This window comes from Gopherus flavomarginatus, chromosome 2 (genome assembly GCF_025201925.1).
Source record: "Gopherus flavomarginatus isolate rGopFla2 chromosome 2, rGopFla2.mat.asm, whole genome shotgun sequence".
NCBI classification, from domain to species: domain Eukaryota; kingdom Metazoa; phylum Chordata; order Testudines; family Testudinidae; genus Gopherus; species Gopherus flavomarginatus.
In genome coordinates, this window is record NC_066618.1 from 148,805,825 (window position 1) to 148,833,314 (window position 27,490).

Below are 27,490 nucleotides of genomic sequence, written 5' to 3' on the forward strand. Positions count from 1 at the left end.
ATAGTACAGTATTTATCTGCATTGAAACTTGAAATTTCATCCATAGATCAATTTATTTTACCTACTATATATTAAAGTACTCACACTTTATCTCTGAGGGCTTAATGCCTCAAAGTAAGTCCACTGAAATCAATTACATGATTCCTACTGACTTCAAATGGGCTTTGGTTCAGGCTTGTATTCATCTGTTTTACTTAAACTTGCAAATGTCACTGCTGCTAGGTCATTTTTTTCCGCATATCATTTATCTTACCCTAACACTAACTGGTCCAGTTGTGGTCTGTTATCATCTAGTGACAACACAGGAACTCTTCTGCAGAGGTAAAATGCTCATAGACTAGTTATATATTCAGATCTACAGTACTGTGCTTTTTTTTCTTGCTTTTCTTATTAAAAGCCTGCTAACCTATGCTTTACAAACACATATTTAATTCATATTGGGAAAAGTAATGACCAAAGTACAATACCAAAGAATTTTAGATATTTTTTTCTTGACTCCATGTATTGTGCAGTAAGCATTTCTTATGGCAAGCTTGCAACACTGAAAAATGATCCAATCAGTGGTCATATATGCACTTAGAATAAAGGTAGTTTAGGTTGCTCACTAGAGATTGAGATGAGCTGTTCCATTTGTGAGGAACTTTAAATGGCATGGTGACTGTAAAGATGAAAAGAAAACCTATAAGAAATAAGAGATTTGAAAACTGCTGTTTGTAATATTGTTCTAAATCATGAATCTAATTTATGTAATTTAAGTCCCCAAATGTAACAAATTGAAATCACTTTTTTTTTTTTTTAGTTTTGCATTTCAGAAGTAAAATAAGATCTCTGTCTTTCTTAGCCATTCACTCACAGGTAATCAATTTAAAACAGCACTAGCCTAGTGACCTCTCTGTGTCATAGTATAGACTGCGGAAATATTCTGAAGATTTATATGTACCAAAACTTAAATGGGATTATTTCTATAATGGACTATGCCTCAGTTCATCACTCTTTTTCTAATTCTCATTATTCTGAGCCACTACTGGGACATATTCATATATACATCTCATGTACTTCACAGAGTCGGTTCAGCTGGCTGACACATTGTTTCTCTCTAGTCTGCGCTCTCATTCAATTTATATAATTTCACCACATAGTTATTTCATGTCTAAAAATAAAGTATTTCAATAATCAAAAAAAATTACAATTTCATTAGTGGGCAGTACCTCAAAACTCCAAATAAAAGAATGAAATATTTTCCCATATATTATGTGATTTCATCAAATTAATAAGTCAATTAAATCCTCATCTCAAACCAGTTGAAGTGGGGGAGCAAATGTGTATATAATATAGTACCGTGTCCATAAAATATTAACATTCCAATGGAAACATATCTACATTCAGAGATGGAGCTAACTCCCTGAAAAGTAGGTCTGGTCCATGATACATTTCAGCCCATTTCAGTGACAAAATGGCAGATGAAATCCAATGTTGGTAAGTGCAAAGTAATTCACATTGGAAAAAAGAATCCAAATTATATATACAAAATGATGAGGTCTAAATTAGTTGATACCCCTCAAGAAAGAGATAGCGGCATCGTGAATACTCCCCTGAAAACATCAGCTGAATGTGCAGTGGCAGTCAAAAAACCAAAAAGAATGTTAGCAGTTATGATGAAATGGATAGATGATAATAATAATACAAATAATCACAATGCCACTATATAAATCCATGGTACGCCCACACATTGAATGTTGTATGCAGTTTTGGTCACTGCATCTCAAAAAAGATATATTAATATTGGAAAAGGTGCAGAGAAGGGCAACAAAAATGATTAGAGCTATGGAACAGCTTCAGTGTGAACAGAGATTAAAAAGACTGGGACCATTCATCTTAGAAAAAAGATGAATGAGGGAGAATATGATAGAGGTCTCTAAAGTCATGAACAGTATGGAGAAAGTGCTTAGTGAAGTGTTATTTACCCCTTCACATAACACAAGAACTAGGGGTCAAACAATGAAATTAATAGGCAGCAGATTTAACACAACCAAAAGAAAGTACTTTTTCACACAACGCACAATCAACTTGTGAAACTCATTGCCATGGGATGATGTGAAGGCCATAAGTATTACTGCGTTCAGAAAAGAAGTAGATAATTTGATGGAAGATAAGTCCCTCAATGGCTATTAGCTAAGATGGTCAGGGATGGAACTCCAAGCTCTGAGTGCCCATAAACCTTCAACTGACAGAAGTTGAGACTGGATGACAGAGGATGGATCTCACATAAATTGTTCCCTCTGAAGCATCGACACTGGCCACTGTCAGAAGACAGGATACTGGGCTAGATGGACCACTGGTCTGACAAAGTGCGGCTATTCTTTTTTTCTTAATCATGAGCATAATTCAATTCAATAAAATACTTTAGAGTATGAAGTCAAAAAAAAATCAGATTGCTTAAAATGTCAGAGACAGGACAAGAAAGGAGAAAGGCTTTCCCAATGGCAATCAAGACTTCAGCCTCAACAGCAAGGTGAAGATGGGTGCCAATCTCTTGGTCAGTGACAGGAACTCACCTCAGGATTTCAATGGCAGAAACATCCGTCCCCCACACAAAATAATCATTTTCTAATAATGTAAACATAGTGATGTAACCCATGTCAGTATCCTACTTTTGCTGGAGACAGATATGAGGGATTGTTCCAGCCCAAAGGCTGTAGTAACTCCCCTAGCAGGAAAAAGAGATATGGGTCAGGAATATGAAGTCAATTTTTTTTTTCTTTTGGTGGGTAGAAGGTTCGCTCTCTACATAGCTCTTTAATTTCTTCACATACAATCAGTGCAATTCATTACTTCCTTCCCTGATGCACAGGGCCGACTGCTTATGGATATGGCTGCAAAATTCAAGTAGTTGATCCACATGAAACCTACTATGATACTGTTGCATATATAGTAGTTACAAGGATGACATAGGCAAATACCAAAAATTATATGGTTCATGAAATCATTACATATATTGAATATTATTACTGATATTTATGTATTTGAGATATTTCAGAGCATTTATTAAAAATAAAATAGAATATTTTAAATAAACTAAATTGATGTCTGAAAGGAAAATGTCTTCTGTTTCATGAATTAAGAATTAAATTGATGTAATGAGAAGTGTTACATACAATTTACTGAGTGTTGATGTGTCTTATGAGTCACAGGGCCAAATTCTGCCTTCACATACTTCCCATGCTGCCACATTTATTTTAGGTACAACAGGATTTTCAATAAAATGAATGCCTGCTGGTGATATAGGAATATGATGCCATGGTCTCTCACATTCTGTGGTACTGACTCTAGATTCTACAATGCTGAGAATGATAAACACTGTTCACTAGACAGGATTATAATTCACCATTGTAGTCACAAATGGTAATTAGGCCCTAGTTCTGTAATGAAAATTCTGAGGATAGGCTAGTGGGTGCATCATGCATGTGATTCTCTTTGCAGGAATGAGGCTTTAATAATGCATAAATCAAAATCCATCCCCCCCCCAAAAAAAAAACAAACAACAACAAAACCCCTTAAAGTACTATAGTACTGACTAGTGCAAAAGACTGTATAATTAAACAATTGGAAATAAATAGTACAGTACCAAATAAAGGGTATTTACATATTTTATTATAATATTACATTTGAAAGGCTAGATTCAATATTTGCATTTTCTCATAGTTTTAATAATTAATATGATAGTTATTTACATTCTTTTGACTTTTGTAAATCTCTCCTTGTTTCCTATTTCTTGTAAATGTCCTGGTTTGTGCTTTTTAGTTACTACCTTTAAAGTTGATGGACTGTTCTAGCGCAGATTTAGGACATTTTCATATTCTAAAGTGATTAATAATTATTTCCAGTAGTTTGGGGATATTTATTTATTAAATGCCATTTTGAAAGGATTCCTTTTAAGGGTTAAATCCTTCTCATTTAACTCATTCCTGTAGGTTTCAGTTCAGCAAAACTGCTTAAGCATGTGCCTAAGTGCCAGTGAAAGCAATGGGGTTTAAGTAATTTACTTAAAAAAAAAAATAGAATGCCAAATCAGGGCTGTAACTCTTCTGAGGTACAATGGGGAGTTCTTACATGAGTAAAGTGAATAGGATTCACAAAAGTATAAAGATGGGTCCACGTTGTAAAATTCAGATCCAAACTCTTCCAGATACAGGGCCTTGCTTTAGGTTCATTGCCAAAATTGTGGTTACTTGTAAAAATATATATAATAGATTTTAGGAACACAGGACTGGAAGGGACTTTTAGGTTATCAAGTACAGTTTCCAGCCATTGCTGGTGATCCAATCATATAATCCTATTCCTGAATTTACCAAATTCCATTTGAAGACTAGTTAAGTTTTTTGCCCTTATTACCCTCATTGGAAGGCTGTTGCAGAATCTCATACCTTTGATACTTAAAAACCATCAAAAAACCCTTGATGACTACAGGCACCCATCCATGATTTAATGTTTAGATGAATCAATAGCAACCTCAATCTTAATCTAAATGTGGTGATTAAAAAGAGAAAGGGAAGGGAAAGGATAGAGATCAAGAGCATGCACAGCTGCATGCCCTAAATGCACTATTGCAGGATAGAGCCAGCTGCCATTAAGTAATTTCTCAGCATAATATGGGCCAGCTGCTGTATTTGTTACTCATTCAAAATACCCCCTGAAGATAGTAGGAGTTTTGAGTGTGTGAGGAAACCAGCAATAGTCTCTAAAAGGGGCAGGTGCTCTGGAAAGTTGCAGTGACAGTCTTACGAAGCAGCACCTCCTCCTGGGACACGTAGGAGTGAGACAACAAATTGGCTGGAAAAGCCCTCTTTTTATCAGAAAATTATTTATTGCCCATAGCTTTTATGAGCTCAATGTAAAACCTTAGAAGATTTGGGGAGTTGTTTTGACCAGGCCCCAAAAATCCCACTCCTGCTCCTTCGGGCCTAAAATGGCCTTTGAAACCGTGGGGTATTGGCCTTGAACTGGATCAAATGGCTCACTTTTCACCAGTGCATGCTCCTAGTAAAAGTTGCACATTTCATCTGTAGTTTGCATGATTAACATGAGTTGTCTTATTATTATTTTTGAGGTGAGAATGTGCAGTTTTTCAAAAATACGTATACTTCTGATATGACAAAATTCACCTTTATTTTATGTTTTTTCTCTTAGTGGAACAAACATTACTAAGAACTCCACTGGCCATCACATACTAAAACCCTAACCCTCCAACCTGAATCATATTCTCACCAGTAACTGCACACCACACCATAGTTACTCTAACTCAGGAAACAATCCATGCAATAAACCTCGATGCCAACTCTGCCCACATATTTACACCAGCAACACCATCACAGGACCTAACCAGATCAGCCACACCATCACCGGTTCATTCACCTGCATGTCTACCAATGTAATATATGCCATCATATGCCAGCAATGCCCCTCTGCTATGTACATCGGCCAAACGGGACAGTCTCTACCTACGTAAAAGGATAAATAGACACAAATCAGATATTAGGAATGGCAATATACAAAAACCTGTAGGAGAACACTTCAACCTCCCTGGCCACACTAGTGCAGATTTAAAGGTAGTCATCCTGCAGCAAAAAAACTTCAGGACTAGACTTCAAAGAGAAACTGCTGAGCTTCAGTTCATCTGCAAATTTGACACCATCAGCTCAGGATTAAACAAAGACTGTGAATGGCTAGTCAATTACAAAAGCAGTTTCTCCTCCCTTGATTTTCACACCTCAGCTGCTAGAAGAGGGCCTCATCCTCCCTGATTGAACTAACCTCGTTATCTCCAGCCTGATTCTTGCTTGCGTATTTATACCTGCCTCTGGAAATTTCCACTACATGCATCTGATGAAGTGGATATTCACCCACGAAAGCTCACGTTCCAATATGTCTGTTAGTCTATAAGGTGTCACAGGACTCTTTGCTGCTATTACTATTAGACATATTCTAATCTTCCTAAATCTAGTTTGGACACCATTCTACAAACTTTACCAATGATCCAATTTATGCAAAAATTGCAAGTTGTACATGCATACAGCAGTTAGTGTACATCTAAAATTCTTTTTTTGCACAAGCACTAATTCCCACCACCATAATTTATTACAGATTTGTAGACCTGAGAATTTTCAGGATATCTTTGTTAAAATAGTGCCAAATCATTACTGAATCTGACCTGTGACCAGAGTCTGATCACAAAGAAAATTCCAGAGAATGTGTAAACAATTCTGGGGAAAGCCTCATTCTAAGCCAACTTCTCACAAACTGTGAAGAATTCTGGAAAGAACATGAATTGTTTGTAGGCCTCTATCTTTGAACAGTACAAATCTCAGTATGACGGGGAAAAAAACCACCTTACAAATAAATGTACACTGGGAGGTTCTTAGAGGAGACCAAACTTTGAAAGAGAAATGAAATTCAACTTGGAAAACAATGAAAACAAACACATTTCAGGGAAAAAATCAGAAATATTGATATTTAATGGGAGGGAGACACTTGGGAAGCTGTAGTGTGGCAGTAAAAATGGCCAGTGGCATTTTGCTCCTCATGCAAATGCATCCTGTCACAAAGCAGGGAAGTAAGAGTTCCCTCTCTAGAAGTCTGATCCAAAGCCCACTGAAGTCAGTTGGAGACCTTCATGGGAATTGAATTGGACTCTTAGCCCACCATACTTCAGAACAATCTTGCCCTGACAGCGAGATTGACAAGTATTGGACGGTCTAACAAACCTTTTCCACTTGAAATTTCTATGGGCCATGAAAATAATCCTAAATCATTTGCCATTAATTGGGACTATTTACCTACACAGTGTAGGTCCGTGTTCAGAAACAACACACTGTGGAGCTGATTTTCAATCAAAGTCAATAGGGCCTGAAGATGCTCAGCATTTCTCAAAATCATTATCTGTAAGTTCTCAGTGCAATGACACAAGACCACTCATATCAGCGTGAACAGTCTGTACAGTCTTAATTGTGATGCTTTAAAACAATTTAAAAACAATTTGCTATATTTAACTTGCAAGACATTAACTATTGCTATGTCCTCTACTTCACTGCATCTTGCATAAAAACCTCAGAGATTTTTGTCAAAGGTAAAGCTTACAAGGCAGTGCTTTGGTTGCAGTTGGAATGTTTTCAGTAATAGATATTATTTTAAGTTGCCAGCAACAGCTATTATAATATTTTGTCTGAAGGCTGTGATGTCATTAAAGTTAACAGAAAATTTGCACCCTTAGTGGGTGTGTCTATACTGCAGCTGGTTGCGAGGCTAGAGAGATCTGTGCTGGGGGCTCAAGCCAATACACTAAAATTAGGAATGTGGATGTTGTGACTCAGCTGTGAGATGAGGAGGTCAGGTGTGTTTGAGAACCTAAACTGCAGCCCGAGCTGCAACGTTCACACTGCTATTGCTCGTGAATCAGCTCGAGCTCTGTTAGCACACATCTGTATACCTGGGCTGGGAGGCTTGTTCCAGGCTGCAGTGGAGATGTACCCTATGTACCCACCTTGCAGGGTCCTAGAGCCCAGGCTACAGCCCAAGTCTGATTGTCTACACTGCGATTAAACAGCCCTTTAGCATGAGCCCGATGAGCAGGTCAGCCCTGGATGTCTAACAGCTGTATAGACATACCCAATGGTACTAATTTCAGAAAGTATATAATTGACTTGCCTGAGTCTGCCTTTTCCATTAATTTAATACTTTGAGAGACATGGACAGCAAATTGATAAAGATGTTCTTTTTTGATTAAGCTGAGGAGTCCTTGAGTCTTTTCATATTGATTATTCATTAGCAAAATAAATATATCTGGAAATGATTTCCTATACTACTCAATGGTTATGATCAATAGTTGTATCGTTAGAAACCTTATAACCCTCTCCCTACCTTGAATATTTTCAGGCACTCCCTTTTCACAACACTGTCAGTTGACTAACAATTCATTTTTCCCTGTCCACTTTGCATTTCCATTTTCAATAAAGGGATTGTTACCCCCTTTTAATTGTTTGTATCTCCAAAGCTATGCCATCACTTTATACATGTCTCCTTTGCTTTCACTGGAAGTGAAGTCTAGTCCTAGATGTATCATAGCTTTAAAGGTGGACATGTGTTTCTTGCAGCAACCAATAAAAGAATGCACATTACTCATATGATGCATTTTCTTAGACACAAACACATTATTTGTTTTATTTATGTTCAGCATTAGGATTATGTCAAAATTCTTCAAATGTTCAGTTCATTTTGTTAAATTAACCCATTACATATACATTACTAATGCTCACCCTGACACAGGAGGGTATGATAATTAATTTCTACATATTTTACATTGTTAATTTGAAAAAAAAATCCATGATATTACATGTTCTGTTTCTAGCTCTTTGTTCATAAGTGCAGTGAATTGCATTGATATCTGAATGACCAGCTAGCAAATGTGAAAAATCGGAACAGGGGGTGGGGGGTAATAGGAGCCTATATAAGAAAAAGACCCCAAAATCGGGACTGTCTCTATAGAAATCGGGAGATCTGGTCACCCTATTGATATCTACCCCTTCTAACTCCTTAAAACCCGGGGTACTATAACATCTACAGAGCCCACAAGGATTGCATTCATTTTAATTGCATGATTTTATCATGCTAAATGGAGGTATGTCATGTTTTTATGTGGTAACGCAAAGCACTGAGACTGGATTTATTGCATTAGCCTATCTGTAATGTGGCAGATGATGGAATACCAGTGATAAAATCATAAGATTTACAAAATGCATAATTACATATAGTACATATGTAATGCATAATTACATATAAAATTGCACATGGGAAAATATTTCAAAGATTTCTGCTGTTGTCAAAAAACACAGAAGGGAACTTCTTTGGCTTTTGAACACCAGCAGAATTCTGCAAATGTCTGGGCATTTCATTTCCGACTAGATATTCTTTCTGAAGAATTACCTTTTAAAGCACCAAAAACAAAATATGACTTTGTATCCTTTATCTGTAAATTAAATATGATGTAAAGTTGGTTTGGCTTATATGTAAGAGTTGTCATAATAAAAAGAGTAACAAAAAGAAAAGTATTGTGTGATTAAATGAATTAAATAATATTGTCCCTACACTCTCACATAATTAAAACAGACACCTGCCATGTTACCTTAGAGTATATCTAGTTAAACTTCCTAAAATTCTGTATTCCCTCAGTGCAGCCTGTTGGTACCATGATAGGATTACCTACTGCAGCAAGAAGACAGGTTTGAGTTCAGAAGCAGATCCCAAATCATATGGCCTATTGATAGTGCAACCTACAGAATGTTTCAGAGATACTTCTAGTGCTGTTTATGCCTCCTGCAGCACACACATCCTTCTTATCAACAGAATGACACAGTCATCTATTTCATACTAGTTTCCAGAGGCAAAACACAGGGAAGGAATGGATATCTAATGTGAATTAAGCGATAAGGAAAATATAGTACCCTATTTATTGTAATGTAATCCCTTTAGAACATACAAAGTTTCTTCCCTCCTTATACGTGGAGTAACCAGCTTTGATGTTAAATAGTCAAGAAGGCTAAAGAAATACACAAAAATATTGGCTAGCATATTTCTGGCAGACCATCCACATAGTAAAAGATAGACTGGTAAGCTAATAAAGAGGATTCATGAGATCAGGGGCCCTCTGGTTTGGATTGTATTCCTAGCTTTCCCCAACTCCACACAAAAGCAAACGCCGTGCTTGGGTCTCCTTTACTTTCTGCTGTACTAGTGTGGTACAGTGGATGAAGCATGCTCAACTCCCAAGGGACAAGGATTACTTTCTGTTGCTGTACCCTGACTGCTGTAACCAACACAGTAGCAGAATGGGTTTCAATCTCTACCCTCACCCAGTAACTGCAAGGAAGTCATAATTCAAAAGACATGACAGTGAGGAGGGTGTAAATCTACATGGGCAGAAACAAAAATGCACATACACATACCCCAGAGGGATTTTTCTAGGGAAACACAGAGAGATCAAGAGCATACCTATTCTAAGGGTGGGAGGGGGGAAATTAAACAGAAAGCAAAAAGTTTTATCAAAACTCTGGAAAATGTTTTTTTTTTTGTACATGAAATGCCATATATTAAATTATCCTTATCGGTGGAAATATTAAAGGGGAGTTAATTAATCTTATTAAAGGCAGCATGGTAAATCAGAGGGTGAACCATTAATATAATCCAGATTGATGAACAGTCCATATTGGAGTGTGCAGGGTGACTTACGTTTTTCTTAAGGGACCTTTTATACACAATTTAAAAAGTGTTTGCTGTACTACATTCAGAGTCTCTTTTTTCTATTTTAATAACTGTAGACAATCATACAAATCAGTGAAAATTAAAAATGCTTAATCAATTTTACCATTGCTTAAATATCCAGTATATTAACAATCAAGTCATCTTTCATGTTTTTTTGACTTTGGGGTACCCAAACAGTCTGTTTGAGAGTAACTAAAATTAAACCAAGGCTCCTTCACTCTTTCTTATTTTAGATATTCAGCCTGTATTACGAATGTTATGTTAATTACGTCTCCGCATCTATTCTGTTACATACAGTAATTCATAAAAGAACGCAATGCATATATTGCTCGGTGCAGCCACAGTGATAAGTCATTCCCAAAATGTCCTCAAGTCCTTCTTTACTACTACTTTACTGCTGCCAATCCAGCAATACTTCCCTCTTACCCTTACCCTATGCACTAATGCTGCAACCTAGTGGCATGATAAGGTATGAAACAGGAAAATTCTTAGAGGATAACATATCACCTGCCACCTGGTTGTAAATCTGATTAACAGACACCGAAAATAAGTCATTTGCATGGAGATCACCCAGCTCACACACTGTTTCAGTCATTTGTTTCCTTGGGAAATCATGTTGAGATGAGGAAATGACTTTGAGAACCGAAGTTGGGCATCATTTGCAAATTAACCTTTCTGTCTTTTGCATTGAGTTATTTAACAAGAATGATGGGAAAATATGTAACTGTTTCAACATAAGCTGTTTTGTACTGTCATTTTCTAAATGTTTTAATAGGAATATATAGCTTTAACTGACAGTATGAAACCAGTTACACTTTTTTTAAACTAAGCTCATATTTGTACCACGACTATAACCACAATATTTGATTCTACTAAAACTGTATGGTCTTATTTTCATCACTTTGCATTTTCATACGAGAGCCTTAGTCCACAGAGAACATTCATATTATATATATATATAATTTTACTATAGAAGTACACATCAACTCCAAAGCAAAATCCACAATACTGCTCACCAATGCTGTAAACGACTGTAGTCTAAGTATCTATATACTGACATATAAATATCTATACCTACAGATATATGCCCTTGATGTTTTCCTTTGCCACTTAAAGTTACGAAATCAGACATAGTATTACAAATATCAAAGAAGGGCAAAGGAAGCAGTAAGATCTGTTTACCTATTCCATCCAAAGCTACAAAATCAAATATAGCATTACAAAAATAAGACTAGCATAAAGTGTATGCTATGATCTATTTTACCATTAACATTCTATCACACAAAATTAAGTTCAAACATACAAACTCGCCCTGACACTTAAAACCACAGAAAACATTGATTTAAGGAGGGAATAAATTATTACATAAACCTGCTGCACAAATGAGTTTGTCAGCTACATTGGATTTTACCAGAATGGGTCTGAATTTGAGGAGTTCCCAAGGCACATACACGATTACCATCTTATGATCCAAGAAGTATTTATCTCACATTGACTCTATAAAGAGCTACTTTTTCTGCTCTGGAAAAAAACTACTTATCTTTCCAACTTCCCCTCTTCTCACCCATATCCTACACTTAATTCTCTCATCACTTTCTTTAAGGCAACTAACATTATATTCAATAATATGTGATTAGCATAAAAGTTCCTGTCACCTGAAATTCTCAAGAACATTTGCACAAAAGTGAAAATATTACTGGCAAATGGTTTATTTAACAAGGGACTTTGAGACTCAGAAATATTTTCCAAGTAAAAAATCTGGCAATAGTAACACACAAATATAAAGCCTATGGTCACCATAAAAAACAGGCAGAACATTCTTTACAGAGCTTCTTCTTCTCTGTCTGTCTCTCTCTCTCTCTCTCTCTCATACACACACACACACACACACACACACACACGACAAAATAACGTATCTCAAAACACCTTACAAGTAATGGATGTGCAGTTTTGGATAACAGAGAGGCTGGAATGAAAGATGAAGATTATAGGAAATAGCTCCATTTGTGTGGAAACAACAAAGATAATAGGTCAGTTTTAAAATGCTGGTTGTTGTTTGTCAATGACTGCATGTGCAAATTCATTCTCTTATGCTAAAGGACTGCTAGGTTCTTCTGATTGCAACTAGTATGTACAGTATTAGTCTACTGCAAATATTTCGTGCAGCTTACAATGCCATCAACAGTTACTTCTTGGGAATATGGATTTGGACTTGCAATGTGCTGCATAAATTTAACATATAAAATATGGATTTCAATGCAGCAGCGACAATAAAGGGTCACAACAACTGCTGACTACATATATTTTCTTTCTTCTCTCTCTCTTTTTTCATTGAATTTTACCTTCTTACCACAATGTCAAATGCTTGTACAGGAAAAATGCGTGCACTTTTCCCTCTGAATGAGCGTATGTGTACAGATATATATACACACACACAAAGTATTGCCTGTACCTACCTTGCCATCAGTCTCAACACAGAGACTTGCTTCCTGAAAACTCATTTGCTTTAAGCGTTAGGATTTAATTCAATGAAAAGTCAAGTACAATAGTGTAAGCTGTAACAGACTTACAATCAGGATGCAGTCAGTGTGGGCATGTATGTGTATGTTGCATGCTATGCTCACGATAATTATGTGAAACACTATGTATGCTTCTGAAATCCAGATAGTATCCTCCCCTCCACAGACACACACACACACCACTGACTTTGCAGTAATTTGAATACAAATTACAACTGTGCTGCTTAGAACCTAGCTTGGTTATTGGGGGAAGAGGAAAAAAAAGCTTTGCAAAATGCAGTTCAATCTTGAATATGTATAAAGGCAGTTCACTTTGAGTACAGTATACACACATTTATCTCCATTTCATTTATGTGTCATTTATCAAAGTGCCTTTATTATGTATAAAAGTTGTATATAATAGAATAATTCTATGGATTACATTAAATACAGTGCTGCTGATAGTTCAAAAAAAATAAAACCACCAAAGGAAATACAATTATGAAAGGCTCCTACCTTTTATTCTGCTTCTGAGTAAGTGTGGTAGTGTCCAACTCAAACAACGCTGGAGAATTTCCTACTATCTTTCCTTTTTTGTTTGTTTTCTGCTGTTATTTTCTAAGACTGATCCTACTTGAATCTAACTCAGCTTCTTCTCACAGCATCACTTAACTCTGGACAGCAGGGAACCAATGCTTAGGGGGGAGCTCTCTCTTTGACTGGCTTTCATTCAACGCTCGTGATTAAGAAAATAATAATAATAATAATAAAAAAAAAATCGCTCCCTCAAAGAGAGAGAGGTTCTGCTGATTGAACCACAGCACTTGCCATGGGAAGGTTAGAGACTGGGAAAGCAGAGAGGCTTTCCCAAGCACACAGTGATTTGCAAGTGAATGCAGTGGGAGGTACAGAGAAAGGAAAGCTTTTTTGCTGAAGCTTCCCCCTCCCCCTCTTGATAGAAGGCTCTCTGTGTCTGAAGTCCAGGGTAATCAGCCTAATCTACTCTTTTTGCAGTGATAAACAGTAAACACATGACCACTTCTTGTAAGCATTCTTTCTTAATAAGATATATTTACGTTTCCTTTATCATCAGTAATCCTGCAGTAATCCTGCAAGCCCCTGAACAGTAACTAACTAAATAAACAAGATACCAAGTTAAATTACAGCTAGCTCTGAGATGCAAGCAGAGAGTTATTAATTATTATTGTTATTGTTTTCACTGAACTGCATAACCCATTAGTTTAAAAAAAATCTGTCTCTTCTGCTCCAACAGTGTTATACTGTGTACAAAACAGAGCAGGTTCACATCATATAAAATACCAAAATACTTCTAAACCTCATCTGAGAAGATGGTACAAAGCTACTATTCATTCTCTCCAACCTTATATTTTCTTCAAGTCGATATCTGAATCACTTGTGTTTAGCATATTGTTATTTGGATCACTACACTGTAGCTTCCCATTTTGCTGATGTAATCCTTTTCACAGGTTTAAACTGTAACAGCTGATGTTTCCTAATACAACAAATTGGACTCAGCACAATCCCACCTTGGATCATATTATGCCCAATCCTTTCTCTGTATTATAGTAGAATATTGTGTAACATTGGTTAGGAGAGATACAGCAAATATCCATCTAAGATTACGTCAGTGGATGTCAGTATTGCTCCATCCAAACAGTGCCAAGAGGGAATTTTTCTGGTTGTAAAAAAGGCCTAAACCCTTCCCCAAAAGTTAAGATGTATCAGATTCAGGATGCAGCACAATGTGAGAGAGAGACAGATAATATCAACAATGATTTACTAGCAGTGAATTGCATTACACTACAGAGTAGTCTCTTCAGAGGAAGGGATAGAAGACTCATTGCCTAAGTCAGCAGGTCTTAAGATGTGATCCATGGACCAGGGAAGGTCAGCAGAGCAGTTGATGGTGGTTCATGAGTGCTGAAAGGGCACATTGTGCTCTCTCTCTTTCCCATTTCCAGCTGATGAATTCATTAAAAAAGACATCAAGAACTAAAGTAAGTACTTTCTTTTTTCCATGTAAGCAATTGCTACAGTTGCCACAGGAATGTAATGGGATCACTCAAGGGAGAGGAGGTAATCTGTGCAGTCACAAATGGGAGAGAAAACAGTTCATTGATGTGGCCCATGCAATGCATAGAGTTTGAGAATGCCTTTGCTAAGGTCAATCACAAGTAAAATAGTAAAATTTATTGACATGAAGGAATAAAACAATGTGACACAGAAAATCTCTCTCTTTCTCTCTCTCTAGGATATAGCACAATGCATAACATTTTAAAACCATTTTATTTATATTTCTTTCTTTTCGCATAGCTCGCTCAATATGACAAATAATGATCTTGCTTCTGTTCCTGCTTTACATAGAATTTCATTCTCCATCATTCACTCTTTCTCAAGGAGGGACTAGAGTATGGAATTAATAAATCTGATTTCCTTATTCTCTCCAACATGGGGAGAGCTGTCCACACTTCCCACCAATCTATCTTGCAACAAAGCTGTGACATCTTTACTGACCTCCAGTCTTTCTCTTTATTCATATGAGGCAGGAAACATAAAATTTCTTTGTGTTTGATGGACTCTTCCCCAAACTGAGTTGAATATGGTATTTACAACTGCCTTTTCCAGCGGGACCAACTGTGCTTCTGCTTCGTAAGAGCAACATGTCCAAGGGTGGCACCTGCAATACCAAGTTGAATAGTTTCTTAAAGTAACAGGTACATTGAAATAGCTGCAGAGAGTTACAACAATTTTTTTAAACATACATTGCTGTGAAATAGTTTTGCAAACCTGAATAGCTGTTCTGATCATGGTCTAACAGATTCTTATGTTACGAATTGTTGATAGTAATTTTTCCTCTTTTTTTACATTTTGTCTTTGTTATTAATATTGCAGTCATCATGACATGAAATAAAATGACAATGTGTATCAACAGAGCTATTTTATATATAGTCATAAAAACATACATATATATGCACAGTCTCTTTTACACACACACAGAGAGGACAAGATGATTTAAAGGACATTCTTATTCCATAATAAGACTGCCTTGTTCCAGTTTACATTAATTCAAACTTAATCTTAATTAAAGTGGACTAAGCAAACTGGAACAAGGCTCTCTTACTCTGGAATAAGAATGTCCATACATAGAGCTATTCATAAATAGCTATCACACTCCAAATTCACGTTACCTTCATCTGAATTAACAGTCAAGCATAGACAACATCTAATAGGTTACTAGCTTCTGTTTCTCATGGAGTGGTCACCATTAAAAAGTCAACATTCACCCACAGTGATAACACAGTAGTATCTAAAATAGAGCCGTTATTTACTCTCAAGAATCCAAGAAAATACTGGCAAAATATTTACTTTCTAATATCTACTATTATATACCGTGTGTGAGGAGGAGTACTATTATAGGCAGGACTGGTATCACTACCTATTTTAAGGTTGCCTAACTTCCCATTATAAGCCCATTTTCAGTAGCTTATAACTTTGCTATACTTTAACCATTTGGGTTGAAGATTTCCTTGCTGCATGTCTGCCTCAGGCTGAATTATTTTAGTAAGTTTCAGCCAAAACCGTTTAGTTGTTTCTGAGACCGAGGCTAGGGAAAATACACTTTTTTGCCTATGTTAAAATATTCTGGAGACCTTTTCTTTGAAAAAGCTTTAAATACTGCAATGCTTTGGAACTTTTGTGTCAGAAGTGTGCTTTTTGCTAGCTCCATTAAAATCCATCCAAATGTGGCCAAGTTATATAAGACTTTGGAAAAACTGCAGTTTGCATACATGCAACAGAGACTTCTTAGTGTTTAGAAGCTATATTTCCCAAAGATTCCATCCACGCGGACCAAGATTTACTATGCAATTGCAGCTCTGGGATGCTACAGGCCATGCTTGGTCCAGTTCTGGGAACCTGAACTGAGTGTGGGGAATCTGCTTCTCCCTGTGCTCTGAATCATCCCCCTGCAGGGCCCAGGAAGCTTGAAAGAGAAAGTGGCATGACTCAAATGCAGAGGGGGACAAAAACAGATTTGCAGAGAATGGGGAACAAGCTTTACATGAAAAAGCTGGGTCACTGAGGGTCACACGTTTTTAGTACCACCTGAAGGAAAGACTTCCTCTGATAGGCAAGTTGGGGAAAATAGCCTATCTCCTGGGATAGAGCAGCTAACCAGGGCTGTTACAGGCAGGTGGACCTCTCCTCACTACCCCTCATCAACCCAACACCATTCTCACAGAAGGCAAGGGAGCAAAAAGAGCCCAGCAGCTCAGAACAGCTTCCTTCCCTTCTCCCTTCTCCTCCCCTTCCTGTGAGCAACAGAATGGTTTCTTTGCTCCTACCCTCTCCATGCAACAACCTGCCCAGAAGAAGGGGGAGGTAACTCTGCTGCAAACCCTCCCTCCATGCCTGGTAGAGGGAGTTGATGAACTCCAAAGAGCTGTAGGGGGAGCAGAGCTGAGACTGGAGGGAAAGGATGGCAAAACTGATATGGGGACAGGAGTGATTTGAGAGTTGGGGCAGAATTGCTGGGCCAGGAGATGGGCCGATGTGGGGGTAATGAGACCCCTTCTTTTACCGCTTTTTTCCCCACACCACTTTAAGCAGTAGGGACCAGAGGTCAGTAGATTGGAGCATGGAGTCAGAGGGAAACTAGAACTGGGAATTGGGGTGAAGGAAATGGACTGTCTGGGGCTTGATCTGGAATCTAAAGGTGGGGAGTGGGACTGCAACTGACTGGAGATTGGGAGCCAGGGGATCGGTGGGATACTGAGGTCAAATGAAAAGCTGGGGTGACTCTGGGGCTGGGATCCCTTTAGGAAGAGGGAAGGAAGAGAGGAGGGAAGGAGATATGACAAGAAGCAGAATGTGAGGGGAAAACAGGCTCTGGTTGGGGAAAAGAACTGGAAAAGGAGGTGGGGGGACACAGATTGGATGAGGAGCTGGGCACCATTGGGTATTGGGAACATGGTGAAACCAGAAGCCAGGTTGGGGGAGAGAGAGACATCAGATGAGATCATGGGGAGGGAAGAGTCTAGCACTTGCTGGGAAAAGAGCCTGGAACTGGGATGAGAGGCTAAACATGTGGAGACTGGATAGATGAGGAGAACAAGACTGGGATGAGGAACCAGAGGTGTGGAAGAGACAGGACTGGAATTATGTCAAGTGGGAGCAGACTGGGCAGAAAGGGTCATGCTTGTGGAGAATGAGCAGAAAAGTCTGTGCCCACTAGACCATCCTCCCCTTTCAGAGTGTGAAATGGAACAAAGATTAGATTCTTGAGTCACACCCTTCCTCTTCTGTCAGCAAATAGCTATGATCATCACTTGCAAAGTGATGATCCTCCTCTAGTGCTAGGACAACAGCCTCCTAACATCATCAGTTAATCCGTTAGTCCATCATATGGCAGAAGTCTTTGCAGTGGATCTAAAAGTTCCAACCCAGCTGGTGAACCATGTGGGTGTTAATGAGATGTCACATGATGTAAAATTTCTGTTTTATCAGTTTGCTTCTTAAAAACCTAGAAAATGACACACCAAACACTGATTTAAAAGAACATGCAGGTTGCAAAGTCAAGCTCTGAAAAATTAGGAAATGGCAAAATTAAGGTGATCTGAGCTACTTTAACTTAGCTCCCTTGTGTGTATGAATTATGATATAGTCATTAATTACATGGACACATGCTATTTTTTTCCCAAAGGAACCCTGCCTCAGACAGTGCAGTGTGGACCTTCTCTGAGGATGAATCAGGGTTGTGTAATGAAGGAAACTGGCTGTCGATAGGACACCTGCCTCATTCATTACAGAAAAAGAAAGGATAGTCTCACAGTTAAGGCAGTTGGATAGAATTGTATACTATCCTTGCCTCTGCCACAGTGTAATATTAGGCAAGTCACTCGAACCATACTTTTTACACATGGTCACTAATTGTTCCTCATTTTCTAGGGTCTGACTTGAAGTGTTGAGAACTCATAGCTGCAACTCAAGTCAATGTGAGCTGCGCTTTGAATTTATACAGTGCTAAAGAATTCTAAGTGTTCTGAAAATCAGGTCCTCGTTCTCTCAACTTGGGTTCTCAAAATAAATGGATATATCTGATCTTAATCTTGCTCAGTCTCACTTTCCTATCTCTAAAATGGGATAATACCAGCCCCTCACCTCACAGAGGAGTTGTGAAAATAAATGCATTAATGTTTGTGAAGAACTAGGATGATAAAGTGATGAGCCCATGAGTAAATTAATAACTCTATCTTCAGAGCAGGGTTTGAATAGCATGTAGCATGTTTCAGAATACATGCAGTGGGAGTTTAAGATTAAATGGGGCCCAGACCCAATTCCAATGGACTCACTACAAGCTAAATGCTCCAACAGCTTCCCCTGCAATGGTGTTCCTAGTACTCTGGGTGTTCTTCTGCCAGTACTACTCCCTGTTCCCCCAGGGCAGCTCCTAACATTGTCTTCCCATGCCCTCCTACCCACCATCATAACTCCTTTAAACCAACACAGAAAGTCTGTGGAAAAATCTAAGATTTATGCTCAGATCCAGGAATTTAACACCCTATCTTAATCCATCCCTGTGTGTCCTTTTCTCCTATAGTTAAAAACTCATAAGCCACTTTTATGAAAAAGCAGAAATGTGTCTTCAAGGAATGCTCTACACCCTATTTCATCCATTGTCATTACTTCTGAATGTATAGTACAAGGTCTGCCATGCACAAATCTCTTCTCTTCATGTCTTTTTTTCCTAGGTCTTTACCTGTTCTGATGCTATAAACAAATATGGGCATCATAAAGAGTTGGAATTATCAATAGTTGCCTTGCAGACATCCTCCGCTATGGTATAAATGAAATGTGGGATTGAAATGCAATACATTTACGTCTTTCCAAAAGACCACACATAAATAAAATGGAACAACCAGGCAGGATAGCAATAAACCAATTCTATGGTAAATGTAGATTTGTCAAGAATTTCTGCAAGGATTAAAAAAAAATGTTATCCACAAAACATTATGGACAAATCATTACAGAGCATAAGCAACAGCCTTTCAAACCCCTGTTTTAATGGCAATATAATGGACAAGAGAAATGCAATAAATTAAAAACAAATGCTTGATTAATATAGCTGCCACAGAACATGAGCCTGTTGATGGTATACCTTCCTTCTGATATTTAGATGTGAAGAAAGAGGACCTTTATTTTAATGGCACTTACACACTTAAGCTGCACTGAAATTGTTCTTCTCTATGCGCTGCTCAGAGTGTTTTTGGTGTTTGTCACTATTTCCTTCTCCCCTCCACCCCTTAGACAACATGTTTATTATTTTCTTGCTAATTTTGGCTTTAACATTTTTACAGTTTCCTTACAGGTGTAAATGATTATAGGAAGCAGGACAAATAGTAGGTTTGCAGCTTCGATCTGCATTTGAAATAGGACAACCAATTCTTGCAGCCTGTTGTTTGATCCCCTTCTAACGTAAATAAATTATCCCAATTTTAGGTGTCAGTGTGACATTTTTCACAGGTTGGATTTAATCACAAGTGTATTTTAGCTGGAAGAATTGTAAATTCTAGTGTAATGTATAAACAGCACAGTGAATGTGTCTCTTCCTGAATGGATGACTAGTGGTGTATTGCCATCCCATTGAACTTAAATAAGCATGTACATGCATCTGCAATTGCACAGCAATAACTAAATAAATGAGGGAGCCCGCCTACTTTGATAAATTTAAGCTTTGTTCTTCCAGATACATCTTTTTTTTTTTTGCATTTGGCAAATGTGATGGCTTACATGATACAAGGAACAGCAAACTAGCTTCAGTTTTATTGCTCACATTTGAATGAAGCTGGATTTTTGCAGCGAAAGAAATAAAATTAAGTACACTTTTCAATCTAAATAATACCATGGATGACTTTTGCAGAGTTCAGGGAAGCACAAAGCAGATGGGAAACCACAGTATTTTTCCCACCAGCAAAATTAAAATTTGGTGAAAATTAAATAGAGAACTACTTCACTTTAAATATGTTTACACAGTTGTATTTACACCTTAAGGAGAAAATCTGGGTGTGAATTGGGCACATCTTGAGTTCTTTATTGAGGCCTAGATTAGTTCCAGGTGTCCATGTGCAGAAGAACCATTACAAACACAGATCTCTCCCTTTCCAAATTGAAGAGATTATGAGGAGTGACGGCACTGCTGTGGCACAATAGCAGCGTCCACTAGAGGCTCATGTGGAAATGCCCCTCCACAGATTTCTGAGGTTGGAAGAGGGTGAAGTGGAGGACTTACTTCTGTGACCATATCCCCTGCTCTGTGGCAGGGTGTGTGTGTGTGTGTGTGTAAAGTTATATAGCTCAAAGCCATATTACCACACTCTGGTTCCAGTCCAGAGAACCAGCAGCCAATATCAGAAAAGCTCCAACAGGAGCCAGGCTGCCAGGGAGAAAGTATCAGCAGTGCAAGGAACTGTCCTTATAAACCATTTCCTGGCTCCAAATAAAGGTGAGCTCTTTCCCCACAGATCTCCAAGAGCCACCGGGAATGCTAAGACCAAGATCCATCTCCCACCCAGTGAATGTTATTAGGAAAACCTCCTCCTCATAGACCGCTTTTGAGAGTTCTTCCACAGGAGGAGGCAATGTGGCACTGATCTCTCATTGACTGCAACGGGAGTTTTCCAGACTAAAGACTGAGTAAAAGCTGAGCAAGAAACTCAGGATTTGGCCTTGTATCTAAAAACACTGTATAGGGATACACATTAGATGTAATGATGGGGGACAATGAATTTTATTATTATTACGTTCTGTGGGAAGGGAGAGAGGAGAAACTCAGCATGAAATTCTAGATTTAACATCACTTACAAAACTCATCCAGAATTTAAATGGACATAGGAACAGTTCAACAGGATAACTGGCAGACATTTTATGTTGTGTGATTTTTATTTGTGACTGGAATTTCTGTCTAGCAGATCAGAGTTCAGGATGGGTTCCACACAACTAGGATGACTGGAACAGGTGCAGTTGGTGAATACAGAGTGTGATATGTTGATGCCCTGAAGTAATTTTGAAGCGCCAACGTATTTTTATGAACGTACAATTAAACAGTGAATGAGCCATTTTCAAAGAGATCACCCAGTGCATTTATGTGAATCTCAAAATGCTACATTCAGCTCAGATCATGTGTATTTGGACATTCAGTAAATCATCCATTCCTCATACCTTTTTTAACTAAGATCAAATGCAAGAAGTTTACCATTTAGCAGGGTTGAGGTTGATATTTTAATCACTTGTAAATCAGGAAATCCAAATTCCTGGTTCCCACAATAACCATAACAGCCACCAGACCTTATTCAGTCATGTAAAATCCTTCATACATGCAGGTAGACAAAGATGTTGTTGCTGTATATATAGCAGCAAGTGCTGGATCCTTTCTATCATTTCCAGTGCTGCATGGTTTGGTTTATAGTTTAAGATCTACGTAAGATACACAGACTTCCAGTTGAGACTTTTTTGGGTAATAACGACGAGTAATGAGAGGCAATTTGGGAAATCTGGCTATACAACTTATGAATTCACGTTGTTATGAAGTTGTCATTATGAAATTGCAGTATCAGGAATCACCTCTATGTAGACATGGAATCCAACACTTGCTGAAGCATGGATCTACCAGACAAGGGACAACAGACTGTCATTAACCTTAACTTTATAAGACTGAACCATTGATATAAGGAGATTCACTTAAGCTGGGAGAAGCTATTTCCTCCAGTTTGTGTGCAAGAGATGGGTCAAATGGGAGTGGAAAACCACCAGCAACAGAATGAGAGAATTATCTCTTGGTACGGGGGAAATATAAACTGTAGAGACAAGCAGAGAAAGCTTTTCTCAGGAGAGGAAAAGAGGAAAAAAAGACAGGATTTAGTAGCGGGGGGTTCTGTTAACTGCAAATCCAGCAAGATCAGAGGAGGCTAGCTGGATTAGAGGAGGCTGCCAGGGGTGGCAGGTGGAGCCCTCCCCCCTTGAGGATGCTAGCCCCCAGCTCCATACCTTCTGCCTGAGACCTGCCTCCCCAGCAAGAGCCCAGAGACCCTCACGCTCAGAGGAACCCTGAGCGCCCCCCATCCCCTTCAGCCAGAGGAGCTCCAGGCTGCCCAGAGCACCGAGCCCCCCATGACCAAAGGAGCCACAGGCCAGCTGTGCCATGCTTCCCCTCTCCTTCCCTCCCCAGACCCCAAGTTGCATCACAAGAAAAGCGTCTCTTCCCGAAGAAAAAACTGAGCTTTTGATATTCCCTATGCAGGCTCTGGGGTGGCTGAAGAGGTGGTATGTGCTATTCAGTTTCTGGGTTCATCAGTAATCTCCCTGGTATACTGCTTCCTCAGCCATCCTGGAACCTGCATGGGACATAATAAAGCAAAAACTTCCTCTGCCAATCCTGCAGCCGGGCCTCGGGCAGCAGCACCCAGGAGGCAGAGCCTCCCCTAGTCTATTATACTCACCACCCATGGTAGGTTCCATGTTTCAGAAGAGAAGTCATGAGCTGCTGGGGAAGGATACTGGGCATCTCAGAGAGCTCAGCTCAATACACAAACTTTTCTAGAGTGGTGAGGAAACAGTCAGGGGAAATGCATACAGGTGTGTTTATTATTTTACTGAGATCTATATCTCTCTAATCCTGTTAACTGAAGAGCAATGGTGTTTTATAATCCTTAGTAAAGTGTATGTTTCTACTGATATTCATTACCCTATGCCCTGAAGAGGTAAACTGTAAACCAGAGAGTTCACCCCTTTGATGGCAATCCGGGTTGCATACAAGAGTGTGTGCCTAAATGATCAAGGCCAGAAACAGTGCCTGAACTTTGCACAGCTCCAGCATGTAAAGGGCATGTGGGATTCAGCATTTGGATCCCCTCACAACAGCCTGGTGAGTGTTCAATGCACTTGAAGCAACAAAGAAAACATTTCCTGGAGTCTGGGGGAGAGTTCCTAACCTACACAGTTTGGTCAGTAAGATTGCTGAAAGCATGAGGTGAGAAACTTTGCTTGAATCTTATACAGTTTGTTAAAGATAAAATGTTTATTTATGCCTAACTTATTTTTCTTGTAAACAATTCTGAGTTTTATGCCTCATTATGAGTAATCACTTAAAATGTCTTTGTAGTTAATAAACTTGTTTTACTGTTTTATTTATTCTGGTGTGTTTAAATGGATATGTATGAATAACTATGATGTAATAAGGAATAACAGACAATATATTCGGACTATCCAGGAAAGATCTGGGCATCACAGGACATACATTTTGGAGGTGAAATTGGGGTGTGTGTGTTGGGGTCACCCTGCAGTATAATTAAGGCTGGTGAGAGCCAGAGTGCAACCCAAGTGTGAGTGGCAGGCTGCAGTTTTACACACCACACACACACATTTTCATGCTGGAAGGCTGTTTTTGTGAGCAACCCAGTTGAGAGGTACATCAGCAAGGCATTATGTGGCATGCAAGGTTGCAGGGCAGGGGTGACACAGCTGCTTATTAGTCAGGATTGTACCCTGGTATGTCACACCTATATAAATGGGTAATTTCACACAAACACAGGATTTGATCTTGCAAATATTTGTTTTTCACATCTCTAGTCCAGATTTCAACACACACAAGTGTGTGCACACATTAGCAAGTATAATATGCATTTGAAAGTTTGGCCATTTGGTTCCAATTCTACTCTTAAACACATATGTGCAATTCTCACCAAGTTAAATGGGAATTGTGTGCGTATACTTGAGGACATAATCTGATTGCAGAGGGGCTCAGACTTGTGCACAACAAAATCAACGTCACAATTCCCAGTGACTTAAATGGGCCCTCTGTCTACAGTCCAAACAATTACAGTGGAGACAGTAAGAAAATGTGAGATAAAGAATTTTTCTGCAGCTTAAAAGGGGATCATAGCCGAGAGACAGTGGCATTTACCATACAGAAGCAATTCGGACTCTTAAGTAAAAGTTGTTTTAAATTAAATATACAATTATTCTCCGAGATTTTTATTCTCTGTTCTTTAAAAACATTTATGGGGGAGAAAGCTTTCTTTGATAGGATAATGAGTCTTGTGGATAAGGGAGAAGCGATGGATGTGGTATACCTAGAATTTAGTAAGGCATTTGATACGGTCTCACATGATATCCTTATCAATAAACTAGGCAATTACAACTTAGATGGGGCTACTATAAGGTGGGTGCATAACTGGCTGGATAACCATACTCAGAGTATTTATTAATGGTTCCCAATCCTGCTGGAAAGGTATAATGAGTGGGGTTTCACAGGGGTCTCTTTTGGGACCGGTTCTCTTCAATATCTTCATCAACGACTTAGATGTTCGCATAGAGAGTATGCTTATTAAGTTTGCAGATTATACCAGACTGGGAGGGATTGCAACAGCTTTGGAGGACAGGGTCAAAATTCAAAATGATCTGGACAAATTGGAGAAATGGTCTGAGGTAAACAGGATGAAGTTTAATAAAGGCAAATGCAAAGTGCTCCACTTAGGAAGGAACAATCAGTTTCACACATACAGAATGGGAAGAGACTGTCTAGGAAGGAGTACAGCAGAAAGGGATCTAGGGGTTATAGTGGACCACAAGCTAAATATGAGTCAACAGTGTGATGCTGTTGCAAAAAAAGCAAATGTGATTCTGGGATGCATTAACAGGTGTGTTGTAAACAAGACATGAGAAGTCATTCTTCCGCTCTATTCTGCGTTGGTTAGGCCTCAGCTTGAGTAGTGTGTCCAGTTCTGGGTACCGCATTTCAAGGAAGATGTAGAGAAATTGGAGAGGATCCAGGGAAGAGCAACAAGAATGATTAAAGGTCTAGAGAACATGACCTATGAAGGAAGGCTGACAGAATTGGGTTTATTTAGTTTGGAAAAGAGAAGACTGAGAGGGGACATGATAGCAGTTTTTAGGTATCTAAAAGGGTGTCATAAGCAGGGGCGGCTCTAGACATTTCGCCGCCCCAAGCACGGTGTCATGCCGTGGGGGGTGCTCTGCCGCTCGCCGGTCCGGCGGATCCGGTGGACCTCCCGCAGACGTGCCTGCGGAGGGTCTGCTGGTTCCGCGACTACATAGATTCATAAACTCTAGGTCTGGAAGGGACTTGAGAGGTCATCGAGTCCAGTCCCCTGCCCTCATGGCAGGACCAAGTATTGTCTAGACCATCCCTGATAGACATTTATCTAACCTACTCTTAAATATCTCCAGAGATGGAGATTCCACAACTTCCCTAGGCAATCTATTCCAGTGTTTAACTACCCTGACAGTTAGGAACTTTTTCCTAATGTCCAACCTAAATCTCCCTTGCTGCAGTTTAAGCCCATTGCTTCTTGTTCTATCATTAGAGGCTAAGGTGAACAAGTTTTCTCCCTCCTCCTGATGACACCCTTTTAGATACCTGAAAACTGCTATCATGTCCCCTCTCAGTCTTCTCTTTTCCAAACTAAATAAACCCAATTCTTTCAGCCTTCCTTCATAGGTCATGTTCTCAAGACCTTTAATCATTCTTATTGCTGTTCTCTGGACCCTCTCCAATTTCTCCACATCTTTTTTGAAATGTGGTGCCCAGAACTGGACACAGTACTCCAGCTGAGGCCTTACCAGCGCAGAGTAGAGTGGAAGAATGACTTCTCGTGTCTTGTTTACAACACACCTGTTAATGCATCCCAAAATCACGTTTGCTTTTTTTGCAACAGTATCACACTGTTGACTCATATTTAGCTTGTGGTCCACTATGACCCCTAGATCTCTTTCTGCCATACTCCTTCTTAGATAGTCTCTTCCCATTCTGTATGCGTGAAACTGATTGTTCCTTCCTAAGTGGAGCACTTTGCATTTGTCTTTATTGAACTTCATCTTGTTTACTTCAGACCATTTCTCCAATTTTTCCACATCATTTTGAATTTTGACCCTGTCCTCCAAAGCAGTTGCAATCCCTCCCAGTTTGGTATAATCTGCAAACTTAATAATCGTACTTTCTATGCGAACATCTAAGTCGTTGATGAAGATATTGAAGAGAGCCGGTCCCAAAAGAGACCCCTGTGGAACCCCACTCATTATACCTTTCCAGAAGGATTGGGAGCCATTAATAACTACTCTCTGAGTATGGTTATCCAGCCAGTTATGCACCCACTTTATAGTAGCCCCATCTAAATTGTATTTGCCTAGTTTATCGATAAGGATATCATACGAGACCGTATCAAATGCCTTACTAAAGTCTAGGTATACCACATCCACTGCTTCTCTCTTATCCACAAGACTCGTTATCCTATCAAAGAAAGCTGTCAGATTTGTTTGACATGATTTGTTCTTTACAAATCCATGCTGGCTATTCCCTATCACCTTACCACCTTCCAAGTGTTTGCAGATGATTTCTTTAATTACTTGCTCCATTATCTTCCCTGGCACAGACGTTAAACTGACTGGTCTGTAGTTCTCTGGGTTGTTTTTATTTCCCTTTTTACAGATGGGCACTATATTTGCCCTTTTCCAGTCTTCTGGAATCTCTCTCATCTCCCATGACTTTCCAAAGATAATAGCTAGAGGCTCAGATACCTCCTCTATTAACTCCTTGAGTATTCTAGGATGCATTTCATCAGGCCCTGGTGACTTGCAGGCAACTATCT

General features: G+C 38.9%; 1 protein-coding gene across 2 annotated transcripts in view; it reads right to left on the reverse strand.

The window, feature by feature from the left end:
* The window catches only part of LOC127043534 (cadherin-10), a 163,161-nt gene extending 147,741 nt beyond the window's left edge, over window positions 1–15,420 (reverse strand). The window contains exon 1 of one of the 2 annotated variants that reach the window (XM_050937425.1): window positions 15,345–15,420. The gene's annotated coding sequence lies outside the window, so the exon portion shown is untranslated. Of the gene's footprint in view, window positions 1–13,325; window positions 13,663–15,344 lie in introns of those variants that run through there. The other variant, XM_050937424.1, reaches the window with a different exon arrangement.
* Window positions 15,421–27,490: the final 12,070 nt, after the last annotated feature.